The 19,018-nt window shown below is 35.1% G+C and overlaps 1 protein-coding gene across 1 annotated transcript in view; it reads left to right on the top strand.

Moving 5' to 3' along the window:
• FBN2 (fibrillin 2) overlaps window positions 1–19,018 on the top strand; it is a 258,987-nt gene that overhangs the window by 102,099 nt on the left and 137,870 nt on the right. The gene's annotated exons all lie outside the window — the stretch shown is intronic.

The following is a 19,018-nucleotide window of genomic DNA, read 5'->3' as shown; positions in this document are numbered from 1 at the left end:
GGATTTTGAAATTACCAAAACAGGTATTCTGTGAAAGAATAGCTTACTCAAAAAATATATATTTTTAATAATAAAAGCTCAATGTATTGCATAAACTACATAAAAAACCATATTTTAATACTGAAAGTATGAGTAATGTGAGAAAATGTTTGACTGGGGAATAATACAAAAATCACCTTAAAAGATAATACTTATTTTGCCTCACTTCAATACTGCTGGTGATATTGACTTCTTATATAGTTCATAGTTATTTGATTACAAAGACAAATTTGATAACTGTTTAAAGCATTATGATTGATAGTTCACAATTCCTCTTTTAAAAGAGTATTTCCCACCACGTAAGATAGCTAGACTGAGAGCTCTTAAGGATAGCAACTGGGCTATATTTATCACCTTTTTATGATGAGAAAACTCAAATTTCTTTTTTTAATTTAAATTCTCTATTGTTTAATGTATTACGTAAGTCTCCTTCCTCCCTCCCCCATTGATCTTTCCCCTGCCGCCCCCAATACATGCTCAAAAATATTTCTAAATATATTTTTATTGATTTCAGAGAGGAAGGAGAGGGAAAGAGAGAAATAGAAACATCAATGATTCTCATAATAATGAAAATCATAATATGATTTTCATACTCTGTCATACATTATACAATAAATATTCTAATTTTTATATTGAATATTATTGCTTGACTGCCCACCAAACTGAAAAACAAGCATAATTGTACGCCCCCCATTGGGGAATCAGGCCCACATTGGGGATCGGGCCCACAACCCGGCATGTGCCCTTGACTGGAATTGAACCTGGGACTGTTCAGTCCAAAGGCTGATGCTCTATACACCAAGCCAAACCAGCTAGGGCAAAAATATTTTAAAAATAAAATAATTTTCCAGAATATAGTTTTAGATTATAGTATTGAAATACAAATTCCATCAGCATTACTCAAATAAAATAAATTAACTTTTTATAATTGTGATCCAAAGCTTCATCATTATAAAATTCAAGAAGCTTTTAAGTGTGTTGAGGTTTAATGAACATGGATATTTGGAATAATCATTATGCTTCTGTTAGTATTGAAGTATAATGTTTATCTTTTCAATTATTATATTACCTAAATCAATTTATTTCAACTGAGGTAGTTTTCTAAAAATAATACAGTATATCTATTCTCATTTTGTGTGTGTGATGTAAGCATTCTCATCTCAAAGTTTAGAAAATTTTATTCTAAAAATTTGTTTTTGCCAATCTTAGCTTAACTGAGGTGGAAAAATGTATATGGGAAATTCAGTATTTTCAATTTATTCCATATTGCCTACTATGATCATAACTGGAAGCATTTTCTGAGTTCCAGAGACTAAAAGTATCAAGCATGTAATTGCTTCCTATGCAAAAAAAATGGTCACAAGTTCATTTAGACCCCCTTACCTTCAATAACTAAAATAACCCTCTGGTGTATATAATTTTTTTGTTCTTTTCCTTTCAAAAGGCAGTATTTCTGTTTATTTTTTTGTTACTTGGTTATAAAAAGTTGTGTTCCTCTCTGTAGAAGAAAAAATGGGAAAAGGTAAACTCCAGAGTTTAATTAAAGAAAGCAAACAGGAACATGAATGATTTCACTAGACAGGAGATAAAGTAGGTGCACATGCTATCTGAGCCCAAGGGACATGTATCATTCTATATTGCCTATTTGCCTCAGTTCATTTATAGTTAGCTCCAAAATAATCCTCACAAATTTTTGCATTATTAAACTTAAGTTCATGCTCACCCAAAAGAGAAGATAATAAAATGTGGTTAATTATTTTAAAGACCAAATAAATTCTTTCTGTAACTGACAGCATGAATGTTCAACTAGTTTATGCTACTTAAATGCAATGTTGATAATCAAAATCTGCCTATATTGAAAGGTTAAGAAAAATATTTGGAAAATAGAAAATTATCTGAGTTAGCACAGGAATTAAACCAGGGTTAGGAATCTGCAAAAAGCTTGGGTAGTGGTGCTGCTGCATCCTTACTACTTTTTTTTACTTCTTCTACTGACATTTTTTGGGGTTGATTCTATCACTCAAGCTTTTGTCACCCCCTTCACTTTGTACATCTGGAATAATATCCGAACAAGATTCAAGGATGGTAGATTTAGGAACAAAAAGACTGTGTATGATTATAGATGAGAAGGCACAGCCACTGACTGATTTAAATGGGTGTAACATTTCCATTAATCATCAAACAATATATATTTCTTCTTAGTTGAAATAGAATGAGCCTTTTCTAAATCACTTTTCATCAAAACAACATACAGAGCCAAGACAGAGTTTGGAGAAAGACAGTGCACCTCTGTATTCGCACTTGTCTATGTTCTTTAGGAAAGGGGGCTATTGATGTAATGGAGGCACCACCCTGAGCCCTGAATCCAGCCATCCCTTTCCTTGCTTCCTGCCCAGGCAGCCAAATTCAGTTAGCCACTGCCCAGAAAGAATTATGTGATTTAATATTTGGGATTGGAGGGAAATAGCAGAATTGGAAGAAGTGGTAATTAGAATTTGAAAACTAAAGGATTTATGAAGTCCTTACTTTTTTGTATAAGTTATACTTATTTAGATAGGTCTTAAAAGTGACAACATTATCGATTTTCTTTGGGTAATAGTATTCTTCTATGCAAAAGATAAAGTGGCATTTCCTTATGTAAATTATTTAATGTAATTGGTAGTATAATGTGTCTGGAAAGACTGTAAACTACTGCCTCACTCAGCGACAGGTTTTAAATTATAGTCAGTTTATGTGTAGTTTATATTGTATCAATGTAAAGATGGTGACATAAATTTAGTGTTTGCTCCAAATAAAAATACAACCATAACAGTAACCTTTGACAAACTGTCAAAGGTAATGTATTTTATTTTTTTATGTGGATTAAAATGTGAATATAAAATAAAGTAGTTTTGGAAAATTTATTTTAAAATGATGCTGTTCCTATTTCATTATAGCACATATCATATTTCTGTTTATATGGCAATGAAATTCTCTAAAGAATTTTTTTCTATCTTTAATTTACTAAGTCTGTTCAGAAATAGGAAAGGTCGTTCCAGTGTTTTGGATCTGAGTGATTGAGGAAATGGTTGTAGCATTAATAATAAACTGCAAAGTTAGCTTATTAACTTTTAAAAATTGTGTTATTGATACTTTGTTTGTTGACCATCTCACTCCAACACTTGAGTAAGTTCCTTAAGGACAAAAACAAAATAATGTTTCCTGGAATTGTTCATGATGTTTTGTAGGCTCCAAAAAATATGTGTTGATTAGTTGGGAGTGGTGTGCATAATAAGTTAATTTCTTTGACTTGGGTTGAATGTCCAAAAAGAAGTTGAAATTTGTGGACAGTTAAAATTGTATTTGGAAAGAGGCCAATGATCTTTATCATAGGAATTTCTCCTTCATCTGACTTTTTTCATTTTTATCATAGTTTTATTTTGTTCTGTTTGCCATTCAAAGACCAAGAGCATAAACATTAAATGCAATTTGACATTTTTAGATCTTTGTGTCATTGTCCCTCTTCATTCACCTGCAGCTAATGCTTTTGAGGTGAGACACCTTGCTCTCTATTTAAAAGGAAGAACGTTCTTCTGCTTGTTCATTTGGATGTCTTCTTAACTAAAATCTTATCTTCAAAGGCTTGTTCTGCTGGAAATTTAAGTTTGAACATACACAGTTTATACTAAAATGAAAATAAAAAAGGTGGAATGATATTCATCTCCCAGTTCAGTGTTTGAAGCATATGACTCAGTGTCTATCATTGAGACTTGTTTTGTTTTACTTCATTGGTTGGGTGGATTCTCATATGGGTTCTTCTCATGCATGTTCAGATACAGACTACTTTCCAAGCTGTAACTCTGAGCCCAAAGCAGAAAGGAATCTGTGTGTGCGTGTGCGTGTGTGTAAGAAAGAAGAGAATCAGTTATTTTCCTTCTTACTCAGTTAGGGTCCCAGACTTAATAAAACCTCTTATGCCTACTGAAGTCATGTCTTATTTCTTGTGGGCCAGATTGGCTACAAAAGCTTTCCCCATTTCTGTCACACAGTCGGCAAAATGATTCTTTGGTGCAGTAAACTATGTCTTCACATCCAAGGAGAAGGTTGTTTCGGTTACTTACTTTATTCAAAGATTCATTCATCTAAGTATTTGTTTAATTTAAATGAAGAAGGCAAGCAGAACCCATTAATATAATATGAAATGGTATATCAGAAGACTTTCCAGAATTTTTCTTTTTTATAATAAATGCTATTTTGAATTTTAGTCCACTTAGATAAAGCACACGTAGGTGCCAGATGTCCTTGCATGATCCTCCCTTCCAGACTATACCTTCTTTAACATTCCTGGAGCTAGTTATTCTTTCCTGGCTTAAATGGAAGGCAGGAAAATAGCATCACTGTATTGGAAAGTTTCCCTTCAATGCCTCTTTATAGGCCAAATAGTTGTTTACAGTTTATTCTGAAGAGTCTTCAGCTTTGTTCCATTACCACAGCATTTAGTTGTTTGAAATCTGTGACAACAAATAATTTTATTTATGCTCATGAAACTTACAAAACTTGTTGGCATAGTAGCTATAGCTGCTGTTCCAACTCCACTTTGATAAACCATGAAAAATAAACTTCTGTTCTAAACTGAAAAGTACTTGCTTATACTCATAGTACCAAAAGTGTATTAACTTTATATTTTTTTAACTTTAAAATAAATGCTAAATAAATTCATTGACTATTCCTCAAAAAGAAAGCTATATATATTAAAATTGAGATTTAAGTAAGGGGATTGTAAATATTGGAAAGAGATAAAACTTTTTAAGTAATCAATTTAAAAACCACAAAACTATCATCTTTTAAGTTCTTTTAAAAAGACATTTAGAACACTGTAGTTAAAACATAAATTTCCTCTTTCTTAAATAAGAAAGTCAGGCTGCTAAAAACCCAAACCTGCTTTCTGCTCCCATAACTATTAAACTGTTCCTCCTTCATGGCACTTTTTACATTGTATTTTAATTATTTTTCTTATCTGATTCTGCCAGCAGATTGTGCGTACCAAAATAACATCTTCGTAAGAGCTAATATTTATGGAACATTTAATATATTGTAGACAATAGTTAAATTACTTTACATGGATTTTCTTATTTACTCATTACACAGAGCTGTGAGGTTGGTTACTACCATGAACCCAGTTTATAGATGAAGAAACTGAGACACAGAGAGGCTAAGTAACTTTCTCGAGGTTGTAAAGGTAGGAAACCACAGAGCCAGGATTCCAACCTGCTAGATTCACTCTAGAGCTTCCACTCTTAGTGACTGTTGAGCAAACAAGGGTGGATAACCTGGCAGCACACATCCCAGCCCACAGAGTACATTTCAGGGGGGAAATTCATGAAGACAGCAGCAGCAATATGAGCACAATTCTCTCTTTGCTTATTGTATTATGTAGTATGCCCTGCGATCCAGCAAAAGGCCACAATTACACCCAGTTTAGTGGTCCTGGCACTGGCAGTGGAATTTTCATGATTGATAAAAGCACTGCCTCTCTCCTCAAATATGATAAAGTCTGAAAAAAGATGGAACCTTGACCTCCATTTCTGTTTTCTTCACCTCCCCTTTCATGAGTGGGGGAACCTTTCCTCTATGTCATCAGGGTTCAGGGTCCACGCCTTGTGGTGTGGGTGCAGATTGATCAATTTAAGCACTCAGATGTAGCTGGTTTCCAAGGAACCTTTTGGAAGGATAGCCCACAAGGACTAATTCTTGAAAAACTTAACCTTTCCCTTCAATGTATGTTCTACTGCCTCTCATGGCTGATGTGGTAGATACTTAATCATGGATTTTTGTTGTATTTTCTATTCATTAAAATGTCTTAAGTAATTCATTTACTATGACTTTAGCATTGGAATTGAAGGTCTAGGAGATTAAGAGTAGGAATAAGTGGAACTGAAGTAGTTCTTTATTTATAGAAAGGAGTCTATAGTAGAGGTCTAAGGAAATAGTTTTAGAATAGCCAAATATACTCTATTATTTCTATGAAAAGATAAGAAAGGGAAAAACATTTAAAAGAAAAGTAGATAATTATCTCTTCTAGATATAAAACTTGTTAGAAAGCTAAAATATTTAAGTTACTATTGTACTAGCCTGTAAATAAACAGCCCAATGAAACACAATAGAAATTCTAGTATAATTACCCAAATATATAATATTTAAATCAATGGGGGAAATGATACAATATACAGTGAATGATATTGAAATGACTGGGTATCTTTTGGAAAAAAAATTAGTTTGGTGTCATCACATCTTATACCAAGATAGAGCCTAACTGAATCAGAGATGTAAATATCAAAAAAAGAGGTATAGTGATTTAAAATAATCATGGGGATTTTTATACAGTCTTAGATCTGAGAAAGTATTTCTTATATGTTACTTCACCTAAAAGTTCTAGAGGTATAGATTGGAAATTTCAGCTACATTAAATAAAATAAATTGCAAGGCAATAAAAAGAAAAAAAACACACTACAAGTAAGAATAAAAGACAAATGGTAAACTCGGAAAACACTTGCAACTAATAACACAAATAAAGACATGTTTCTAATACATAAAAAATTCTTCAAATCAATAAGAAAATACCCAATAAAATAAGAAAATGCACAATAAAATTATGAGATAACATTTTTTACCTATAAACTTGGATAAAACAAAAATTCTAATGGAAAAACTTTTGTGAGAGTTTTGGGAAATAGACACTCATAAATTCCTGATAAGTGTAAAATTGGTACTACCTTGGTAGAAGGCAATTTAGAACTATCTATCAAAATGTACATAACATTTATTTCATAATTTTAATTCTAATAATTTATCCTATTCTCAATCAAATCATGGACTTACAATCTTATTCCTCCTGTCTTTTTTGTAATAGCAAAATATAGTAACATACGCACGAGAGTAAACTGGTTAAATTGTGAAGCATATACACAGTGGAAACTTCATCCTTAAGAAAGGTTGTTGACTTTATATATTGATATAAACATATGTTTAAGATATTTTATTATGTGACAAAAGCAAGTTGTAAAACATTTTCATCTTAAAAAGATAAAGTGTGTGTGTGAATGCTTATTATGCATAGAATGTCCATAGAAGGATATTGGAAAATCTGTGTCCATTGATATTGTGGGGATGGAAATTGACTGGCTTGGAGAAAGAGACAGAAAAGACTTTTTGAGTGCTCTAATATGTGTTTTACTTTGAGCCATGTAAATGTACTATTTACTCAAAAAAATAAAAACGAAGAGGAAGGAAAAGACCCATTTATTTGCTACTTTCTCTGTTAAGCTCTCAACAAATTCCTGTAGCAGAATTCTTGTCTCCCTCCTGATGGCCTGGAACAGTGAGTACAACCCTAGTAGAGCCTTTGTAATGGGGCATTGCAACCGTAACCCCCAGGGCACTGTGTCCATGGCACATTATGTGCTGCCAAGTAGACAATATATGCACATCTAATGCTTCTCACATGTGGAATGAAAATCTGGAACTTGAGCAGAATTTCATTTAACCTTAAAACTACTACTTTTATAAATCATTACGTGCTTAGAAGCATCAAATGAAATATGTTTCACTTTCATGGTATTGTCATTAATTGTCAAGGAAAAAAAATCTTCTTAAAATATATGCAGTGGCTTGAAGAAGGAGTAAAATAGACAGTAAGGGAGAGGTGGGCCAGAGATGATAATTACAATGAAACTGATTATAATTTGCTTTTGACAAAAACACAAGCATTATTTAGAAGGGTGTATGTGAAAATCTATTGTCAAGAAAAAAAGATAGCCGTCATTATATGTTTTAACAAAAGCTGATAAAATCCTCGTCATCAACTGCAAAGAAGCTGCAGTTCTACCAGTGAAGGTGGAACTGATGGAGCAGCCAGAATACAGCTGCTCCTTTCAGTGGGGTGGGTTAGGACTTTCTAAGTAGAAAACAGGTCAGTCTTTTTCTACTTTATGGTGTTTGCATTTCTTTATTTCAGCAATTCATCTCTCTCTCTTGCTCACTCTCACTCTTTCTCTACATACATACATATGTGTTTATATAATATGTAGCTCTTTCTCTGTGTTCACAGAATTGTATTAATAGTATTTGTTTTATTACATAATCTCATTATTATTCCACCTATAGCCTGCTTTTATTTAGTTAATTATTTTATTTTATTTTATTTTTATTTTTATTTTTTTTTAGTTAATTATTTTAAATAATAAAATAAGCACCTATGAACCACCAAAAACAAAATCTAGGACTATGATAATTACCTGCACTACCCATGATGCCTCCCCTTCCCCCACATAATTATCACTTTGTATCTGGGATTCACCATTTCTTGCCTTTTTTAAATTTTTTTTTATTTTTATTTTTATATATTTTATTGATTGTTTACAGGGAGGAAGGGAGAGGGATAGAGAGTTAGAAACATCGATGAGAGAGAAACATTGATCAGCTGCCTCCTGCACACTCCCCACTGGGAATGTGCCCGCAACCAAGGTACATGCCCTTGACCGGAATCGAACCTGGGACCCTTCAGTCCCCAGGCCGACGCTCTATCCATTAAGCCAGAATGGTCAGGGCTTCTTGCCTTTTTTTAAGGTACTTTTATTAAACCTATAGACACTCCATTTATTATTACTACTACTGTTATACATCTCAGTTTTTAAAACTTTACAAAAAAAGATTTAATGCTGTTATGGAACTTACTTTTTTCATTTAATATTAAAAGTTATAATTCATCAACCTATGAACAGGTGAGCATCAACCTGTGAACCAGGAGGTCACGGTCAGAGCACATGCCCCGGTTGCGGGCTCGATCCCCAGTGTGGGGTGTGCAGGAGGCAGCCGATCAATGATTCTCTCTCATCATTGATGTTTCTATATCTCTCTCCCCGTTCCTCTGAAACCAATAAAAATATTTTAAAAATGTTATAATTGACCTACATAGTTGCATGTTGTTCCAGACACATACACTCTGTGCACTTTGTAACTAGGTGTCTCCTTCAGAGTAGGGCCCACTGTTCCCACTAGTTTGCTCAGCATAGAACAAACTATGGAGCCAGAGTCATTTTGATTTTCCAGAGGAATATTTGTCCTCCTTTTGATCCATTTATTTCTAAAAGGTGTCTCATTCATACTTCTGTTATGATTGATGTCTGTGTAAGCAGCTTAGGTCACTCCATCACTAGCATTCTGGAGCCTTGTTCCCACTGTTGCTTGGTGCCCAGTTGGGGAATAAAGACCCTCATACTTAATACTCTTCAGTTAGGGTGATGTCAACCTCATCCCAGGCCTGTGTGATGCCCAGGCCTCCTCCTAGCTTGATGAGGAAGCATCTGCTGAGTGGTCAGTAATCCTACTCCGGCTCACAAGCTAAGTTGATCTAGATCACTCTTTAGGGCTCTTCCATCAGGCTTTGGGCTCATAATACAGGTCAAGAAATCATACAGGAGAAACAGAAGTACTTCAACATTACCCTAACCCTAACCCTTCTTCCTCCCAGCTCCCCATACTCTTTCCCCCAAGAGCAAAATTATAAATTTTTCTTAACACAGGGACAATAATGGAAACTTTTTTGTCATCTCCTTGTGATACCTTGAACCCCAAAGTAAATTGGGTTAAATTCAATTCCTCATTATAATTCCTACTCCCCAACCACATTCTTATGATCTAGTTTTCAGGAACTTTTCACAATGCCTCAACACCTAATAGAGAGTATTCTCTTAATAAGTGCTTGTTGAATAAACAGGAGTGAGTGAATGGATTATGTTTTCCATTTTCTTCCCCTCCTTTTCTTTTCCCTATGCTCACTCTCTTCCAGCCTTTTCATTTGGTCTTCTTTCTTTCATTGAGGTATAATGGACATATAACCTTTTATTATATGTTATAAACTTTTTTTAATGGAACTAATAGCTTTGAGAATCAAAGCCTGTCTTAACTTGCCATGCTTTACTATGGATGCTAAGCAAAAATGACTTTCAGCAGGATGTGTGTGTGTCTTTCATTCTCTATCTTTCTTCCTCTCTCCATATAAAATAGGCAATTACTTGTAATCAGTTGATAGTAAAAGTTCTTTGCTCTTAGGAATCTGCTTTCATGGTGCATTTGTGTTTGGAAGAAGAGCATTGAGTAGCTTAGAAATTTGTTGCCTGTCTATTAAATAAAATTTAAAATGGAAATATGAACCATTTATGCTTTTTTAAATCATCGGAAAGGGTGTACTGGTCATATGCCAGGCTAGCAGTGGGATTTTCAGGATTGAGTTTTAGAAGCCCCCATGTATCTCATGAATGAAAAGGTCATATCCAAGAAAGTGAGACTAGCTGCGAAGACTGGTAGGATGTCCAACGGGGCAGCCAACAGCAGCCCAAAGCTGACAGTTGAGGCAGAATTAGCACATACTACTCCGAGCATATTTATCAGAAGTTGCCAATCTAAACTCTTTTAGTTTCTTCCCACAAATGAAACAATTGAGTTAAGTTACTTGGGCACTACCTTGACAGTCTTAGTCAACTAACAGCAATATTTCATAGGGAGTTACCAAAGTGACATCACCCCTTTAACTTCAACCCCAAAAAAATGGCTTACATGGAAAGTTGCACATATACTTTTCTATGAAAGCCTAGACGAGAAAGAGTTCTTTATTTGAGGCACAGTGGGTAACATCATCATTACTAACATGAAGTCTGTGAAAAAGACAGATTCCAGGATAAAAAATTCAACAAGAAGTTATTCTTTCGCATGTCATCCAGATTGTAAATCAAAATTGGGAATATTCACACCACATTTTAACTTTTATAACACGTTTATTTTTTAAAGTTTTGTTGTAATAACGAGGAACATTGTAAAGAGAAATGACAATTTAAGTTTTAAGTACAATTAAAAACAAACAAATGCTGAGAGAGAAGAGAGCATGGTGGTCAATAGCCCAAGATTTGGGACCCAAATGTCAGGATCTGTGCTCCAGCTGAACCTTGTGGTAACTGTGTGAACTCTAGCAAGTGAATGCCTTCATCTTTACCATGGGGATGACAATGGTATTTTCTGCAAGAGGTCTTTATGGTATTATATAAGATAAAGAAAGCATTTGACACTTTAGGTGTTTGTTAAAGAAGGCACAGATAGTACAGACAAATTAATTTTAAAAGATTGAATCAACCATGTGAGTTGAGATCTTTAAAAATTAATTGTAAAAGAGTTCTAATATAACATTTCAATTATGACTTTTAGTAGTTTCCTATAAATAAACTCCTTTAATCCTAAAAAAAAAAATAGCAAAATTGACCTACTAGAATACATATTTGCCTAATCTCATGACACTATTCACAAACAATGAAATAGACCCAAATCCATCATCAAGAAGAGGAAACATGGAACTGTGGTTTTAGGTTATCCATTAATTCTTGACTGGTTCCAGCATGTTTTTACTCCCCCAAACCCAGTTCCACCCAAATTACAGAAATGGACATTTGAGACCCCGAGGACTTGATTTATTTAGCATAACACAATGGTCAGGAAATTGCATTTTAGTGGATTCTGAGAAATTTTCCCAAATGGTGGGGACCAGTGTTGTTTCCCCTGTGCCATCGTATATTTAAATCCCTTTTAAAATACAAAAAAAAAAAAAGCCTGGTAAAGTAATTTCCATTATTTTTGCAGTTCGGTTTCTGCTGAAGATCACTGGAAAAATTGAGAGCCTCCAAAACACCTTTCTTAGAAACAAAATTAGGTGTGTGTTATTGATAGAAAAATCTATTCTACCCTGGAATGAAAGGATCAGATGAATGCTTTTGAGCTTTGCCATTAGGGGAAAAAGATATAAACTGAAACATACCTCCTTATTTCTTCATTTTACTTACTAAATAATTATTGTTTCATAGTAAAAATGGAAAAGTAATAATGCCTACAAAATAAACAAAATAAAATCCTAGTTTTATAATATTCCTGAAATATATCTTTAGCTTCTGTTGAGAGAAAAGTGAGAGAGAGAGAGAGAGAGAGAGAGAGAGAGAGAGAGAGAGAGAGAGAGAGAGGCCATTTCACAAATTACCATGGCTCAATGCCTGAAGGAAATTAGTCTACTCTAAAGAAATACCCTGCTGTAGTCAAGTAAAAATGTAACAGAACTTGAAATACAATATCTTGATCCAGGACTGCATTTCTTGCAAGTGTTGTCACTTACTGACGTTGTGTATACTTCATTCAATACCCAGGCATTGAAAAATATATGAAGGACTGGCAAAAATTGTTCCAGGCTGCTAATTTATGTTAGATGCTTCCATTTAGTACAGATATAAAAATCAAAGCTGTGAAATGCTTGAATTATCTTTCTTTCTTATTCCTGACCTAGGAATCTTTTTCTTAATGTAATCCTTTCATATTTCAGTGTGCAATGTTTCTCATCGCTACTCTGCCTTTGCTAGATTTTAGTACAATTAATTACATTTTAAGGATACTGTGAATGATTTTGAACATTTTAACTATAGAACCTGCTCTTGGTCAAAGTGAGGTAAATTGTTTCTCCAAGTACCTATTGTTTTCCTTACTTTCAGAATATAACTATTTTAAGTAGCTTTTATTTCAAGGACACAAAATTAAAGGTAAATGAACAAATAAATAAACTTAGCTATGGTATGAGTATGTTTCTTTTAATGTCATCATATGGATATTAGATTGGTTACTGTGGGTTTTTTTTTTAATGTAAGCTTTAGTTTTCCTAATGGGCTGTAGTTTCATATTTCACATGCTAACATGTCTTTTTCAGTTTAGCTGTGAAAACTATCTGGTATATATTTTTGTCCCAGTCCAGCAGCAGCACATTTCGGGCAAATGCATGGCTAAGTTGGGAATGTGACTAAGTTCTAGTGAATGACAGAAGACAGTTTAGGCAATATTTACCAATAGTTATATGCAATCAAATTACATTTAGTGTGACTTAATTTAACTGCCTTTAGCTGATGCTAAGGTATAGCATAAACATATTCTTCAGCTATAGGTTTCATCTTCCAAATTCTTGAAAATGCTTCCAGGACTATGTGCCTATAAATAAAAGTTTCCTTTCCTTCTGTTTGTCATAGAATATCATAGTAGTTCTGTCACATAAAAGTAAGCAGCTTTTCATTTTGTTCTGGTCTGCATTAAGAATACCTCTTACCCAGCAAAATCAGTATTTTTTACGTTACTTTGTTGTTGTTGTTGTTTGCTTTTTAAATTTTTATTTTAGGCTTGTCTACTTTGGATAGGCATTGTTCAATAGGTCTTATCTCCCCTGCATTATTATTATTGTTTATATAATTTAAATTCTTTATTGTTTAAAGTATTACATAAGTCTCCTTTTTTCCCCATTGACCTCTCCCCGGCCACCCCCACCCCTCAGCACATGCCCTCACTACTCCCCCCCCCCCCCCACCAATCTGGTTATACTTATATGCATTCATAAAAGTCCTTTGGTTGATCTCTTACCCCCTCACCGCACCTTTCCTCATAGGTTGGACAGTCTGTTTGATGCTTCTATGACTCTGGTTCTATTTTTGTTCATCAGTTTATGTTGTTCATTATATTCCACAAATGAGTGAGATCATGTGATATTTATTTTTCTCTGGCTGTCTTATTTTGCTTAGCATAATGCTCTCCAGTTCCATCCATGCTGTTGCAAATGGTAAGAGTTCCTTCTTTTTTACAGCAGCATAGTATTCCATTGAGTAGATGTACCACAGTTTTCTAATCCACTCATCTGCTGATGGACACTTAGGCTATTTCCAAATCTTAGCTATGGTAAATTGTGCTGCTGTGAACATAAGGGTGCGTATATCCTTTGTGATTGATGTTTCTGTTTTCTTGATTTATATTCCTAGAAGTGGGATTACTGGGTCAAATGGGAGTTCCATTTTTAAATTTTTGAGGAAACATCATACTGTTTTCCACAGTAGCTGCACCAGTCTGCATTCCCACCAGCAGTGCAAGAGGGTTCCTTATTCTCCACATTCTTACCAGCACTTGTCGTTTGTTGATTTGTTGATGATAGCCAGTCTGACAGGTGTGAGATGGTACCTCATTGTTGTTTTGATTTTGAGCATGATTAGTGACTTTGAGCATGTTTAGTGACTTTGAGCATGTTTTCATATGTCTCTTGGCCTTCTGTATATCTTCTTTCAAAAAGTGTCTATTTAAGTCCTTTGCCCATTTTTTGACTGGATTGTTTTTCTTTTTGTCAAGTTATATGAGTTCCCTATAAATTTTGGAGATTAAACCCTTATCAGAGATAACATTGGCAAATATGTTCTCCCATGCAGTGAGCTTTCTTAATGTTTTGTTGATGGCTTCTTTCGCTGTCCAGAAGCTTTTTATTTTGATGTAGTCCCATTCATTTATTTTCTCTTTCGTTTCCATTGCCCTAGAAGCTATATCAGTAAAGATATTGCTACGACAAATGTCTGCTATTTTGTTGCCTATGGCTTCTTCTAGGATTTTTATGGTTTAAGTCCTTTATCCATTTTGAGTTTATTTTTGTGTATGGTATGAGGTGGTGGCCTAGTTTCATTTTTTTTTTTTTTGCATGTATCTGTCCAATTTTCCCAACACCATTTATTGTAAAGACTGTCTTGACTCCATTGTATGCTCTTGCCTCCTTTGTCAAATATTAATTGAGCATAATGACTTGGGTCGATTTCTGGATTCTCTGTTATGTTCCATTGGTCAATATGTCTGTTCTTGTGCCAGTACCAGGAAGTTTTGAGAACAGTGGCTTTGTAGTAAAGTTTGATATCTGGTATTGTTATCCCTCCAACTTTGTTCTTCTTTCTTAAGATTGCTGCAGCTATTCAGGATATTTTTTTTATTCCAGGTGAATTTTTGGAGTTTGTTCTAAGTCTTTGACGTATGCTGTTGTAGAAAAGGCATTTGACAAAATCCAACACCCTTTCCTAATAAAAGCTCTCAGCAAAGTGGGAATAGAGGGATCATACCTCAACATAATAAAAGCCTTATATGACAAACCTAGAGCCAACATTACACTCTGTAGGCAAAAACTAAAACTATTTCCCCTAAAAACAGGAACAAGACAGGGATGCCCACTTTCACCACTCCTGTTCGACATAGTACTGGAAGTGTTAGCCATAGCGTTCAGACAAGAAGAAGAAATACAAGGCATCCAAATTGGAAAAGAAGAAGTAAAACTCATTATTTGCAGATGACATGATATTGTACATAGAAAACCCTAAAGACTTCAAAAAACTACTATAACTAATAAATGAATTTGGCAATATAGCAGGATACAAAATTAACACCCAGAAATCTATGGCTTTTTATATACCAATAATGAACTCACAGAAAGAGAAACTAAAAAAACAATCCCATTGCAACAAACAAATTAAGATACCTAGGAGTAAATTTAACCAAGGAAGTAAAGGACCTGTACTCAGAAAATTACAGGATGCTGAAAAAAGAACTAGAGGAAGATGTAAACAAATGGAAGAATATACTGTGTTCATGGATTGGTAGAATCAACATCATTAAAATGTCCATACTACCAATGCAATCTATAGATTCAATGCAATCCCCATTAAAATACCAACGGCATACTTTAATTTTCTTTTAAATCTGGTAAAAGAAGGTATCAGAAAATTAATATATCCTTTAGAATTCTAGTTTAATTTAAAACTTGTTTGTTGACTTTCATTTTCCAGTTCTCTCATACAGGTCTTCTTTTTGAGGTTAGTTTCCCAAAGACATCCTGAACTTTCATTTTTGTATAAATTTTACCCAAATGCTATGATTTTCAGTTTTATTACTTTAAATTAAAACAAACTCATCAAGATGCTTGTGAGACACTCTTAAGCTCAGAACCCTTCTAGATCAAGGGTCGACCAACTTTTTCTGTATAGGGCCAGATAATAATACATTTTAGGATGTGGAAGTCACTCTTTTTTGCAAATATGCAACTCTGGTATCCTAACACACATGTAAAAGCAGCCATAGAAAATAAATACATAATTGAATGAGCATGGGTATGTTCTAAGAAAACTTTACTTACAAAACAGGCAATGGGTTTCAGATTGCTAGTCCATTTTTTATTACCACTATTCTTGCCTTATTTCAAATAGTCTCTCTCTATCTAATTCTGAAGCTATTTTCTTAGGTAGATGACTTTCTATACTAGATAGATGACTTTAGGTGGATCATGGATAAACAATTTTTTATTTTAATAGTTATAATAATTTTAATAAAATGTTTTACGAAAAAACACACAAGTAGTACATCATACATGTTTATGGATGTTATTCCAGAAAATACTGTTGATTAGAACAAAGATCATATTACATTTTTTTAATAAAGACTTAATTTTTTAGAGCAGTTTTAGGATCCTAGCAAAATTGAGATGAAGGTACTGAGATTTTCCATATACTCCCTGACCCCACACATGCACTGCATCTTTCATTATCAACATCCCCACCAGAGAGGTACGTTTGTTACAGTAATTAACCACATCAACACATCATAATCACCCAAAGTCTATGGTTTACCTAAGAGTTCTGTTGTACATTTCATGGATTTGGAAAAATTTTAAATGATATGTATCCATCATTATAGTATCACACTGAGTATTTTCACTGCCCTAAAAGTTCTCTCATATTGAATTTTTTAAATGAAAGGTACATATATAGTAAAAGATAATACTATAGATGATTCAGTGATATAGCAATAGGTAAGGAGATGTGGCCCTTTGATGACTGGAGTTTGAAAAATGATATTGTAAGATTTATCATCATCATCATCATCATCATCAGAAAGCTATTTTTTTTAAATTAAATCTTTATTGTTCAGATTATTACATTTGTTCCTCTTTTTTTTCCCCCCATAACTCCCCTCCTCCCAGCTCCCGCCCCACCCTCCGCCCTCACTCCCCACCCACTGTCCTCATCTATAGGTGCACGATTTTTGTCCAGTCTCTTCCCGCATCTCCCACACCCTTTCCCCCCCCAGGAATAGTCAGTCCATTCCCTTTCTATGTCCCTGATTCTATTATAATCAACAGTTCATTCTGTTCATCAGATTATTTATTCACTTGATTCTTAGATTCACTTGTTGATAGATGCATATTTGTTGTTCATAATTTGTATCTTTACCTTTTTCTTCCTCTTCCTCTTCTTAAAGGATACCTTTCAGCATTTCATATAATCCTGGTTTGGTGGTGATGAACTCCTTTAGCTTTTCCTTATCTGTGAAGCTCTTTATCTGACCTTCAATTCTGAATGATAGCTTTGCTGGATAAAGTAATCTTGGTTGTAGGTTCTTGGTATTCATCACTTTGAATATTTCTTGCCACTCCCTTCTGGCCTGCAAAGTTTCTGTTGAGAAATCAGCTGACAGTCGTATGGGTATTCCCTTCTAGGTAACTGAGTTTCTTTCTCTTGCTGTTTTTAAGATTCTCTCTTTGTCTTTTGCTCTTGGCATTTTAATTATGATGTGTCTAGGTGTGGTCCTCTTTGGATTCCTTTTGTTTGGGGTTCTCCGCGCTTCTTGGACCTGTAAGTCCATTTCTTTCACCAGGTGGGGGAAGTTTTCTGTCATTATTTCTTCAAATAGGTTTTCAATATCTTGCTCTCTCTCATCTTCTGGCACCCCTATAATTCTGATGTTGGTACGCTTGAAGCTGTCCCAGAGGCTCCTTACACTATCCTCGCATTTTTGGATTCTTTTTTCATTTTGCTTTTCCGGTTCGGTGTTTTTTGCTTCCTCGCATTTCAAATCATTGACTTGATTCTTGCGTTCCTCTGGTCTGCTGTCGGGAGTCTGTATAATATTCGTTATTTCAGTCCGTGTATGCTTAATTTCTAGTTGGTTCCCCAATATAAGATCGAGGGTCTCATTAGTTTTCTTGTAGATCTCATTAAGTTTATCGGCGGCTTCTAAACAGTTCTTGAGAGACCTTAAAAGTGTGGTTCTGAACTCTATATCTTCCATTGACAATTTTGTCCTGTTTCTTTGTCTCCGCATTTTGTTATGCTTCCTTGGTGCACCCCCTAGTGGTCTTTGTTCCTAGTCTTATAGTTAAATCTTGATTGTTGTAGCTAATTCCAGGGAGGGTTTGACCTCCAGGCCAAGTGGCTATGAGAATCAGCTGTGTCAGCAGTGAGAGAACTTCTGTCCTCTAGGGAGGTGCTAATCTGGCGTTTGCCTGAGGCTATCCGGAAAATGCCTGTGTGCAGGGCTTGGGCGGGGCGGGTCGCACAGGATCAACAGGGTGGGCCGGAGCGAGCAGTTATGGCGGCTCTCAGTCCTGTCCCCAGGGGCTCTGCCTCTCTGAGTCCCAGCACCCGCTGCAAAGCTCAGAGAGAAAGCTGCACTTGCTCTGACCGAAGCCAGACAGTCCCGCTTCTCCCGTTTGAGTCTGGGTCCCTAAAGACTCGCCCGGATCTGGAGCTCAGAGTCTGCGACTCCCTCCCGATTGAAAACGCCAACCGCGCCCTCCGCCGCCAGCCCGCTCCGCGCACTCCGCACCTCAGAATTTGACTTCAGCACTGCGCCTCCTCTGAGTGTCCGTATGCGTTTCTCTTTCCTCCTAGTTGTAGGACTTCCACTCAGCCAGCGTTCCTGTGGTTCTGGGTGATGTCCCTTCCGTTTTTTGGTTTCACTTTTGAAGTAGTTGTTCAAAGCAGCAAACTCCGGCGTTAACCTATGCCGCCATCTTGGTTCTCCCCAGAAAGCTATTTGACTTCCCAAAATGAATGTTCTTCAACTGGAACTCAGAGTTGCCATTATGTTTGCCAAAGAGTTCCAAAGGGAAAATAATGCCCTGCAAAGATCGTGGTAAATTTAGCTTTATTATCTTTCTTTGTAGGTCTACCTTTCTTACCTCCAACTATAAGTTTCTATTCTTGCTACCCTTCTTTATATAATATTGGTCCTTTCCTAATCTCTACTATTAGCTAGAGTGCAGTTGGAAACCTGGCCATTCCTAAAATTAAAAGAAAGT

This window comes from Myotis myotis, unplaced genomic scaffold, assembly GCF_014108235.1.
Source record: "Myotis myotis isolate mMyoMyo1 unplaced genomic scaffold, mMyoMyo1.p scaffold_m19_p_5, whole genome shotgun sequence".
Classification (NCBI taxonomy): Eukaryota; Metazoa; Chordata; class Mammalia; order Chiroptera; family Vespertilionidae; genus Myotis; species Myotis myotis.
The sequence above is the reverse complement of the archived record's forward strand: the minus strand, read 5'-3'. Positions and strand labels throughout refer to the sequence as shown.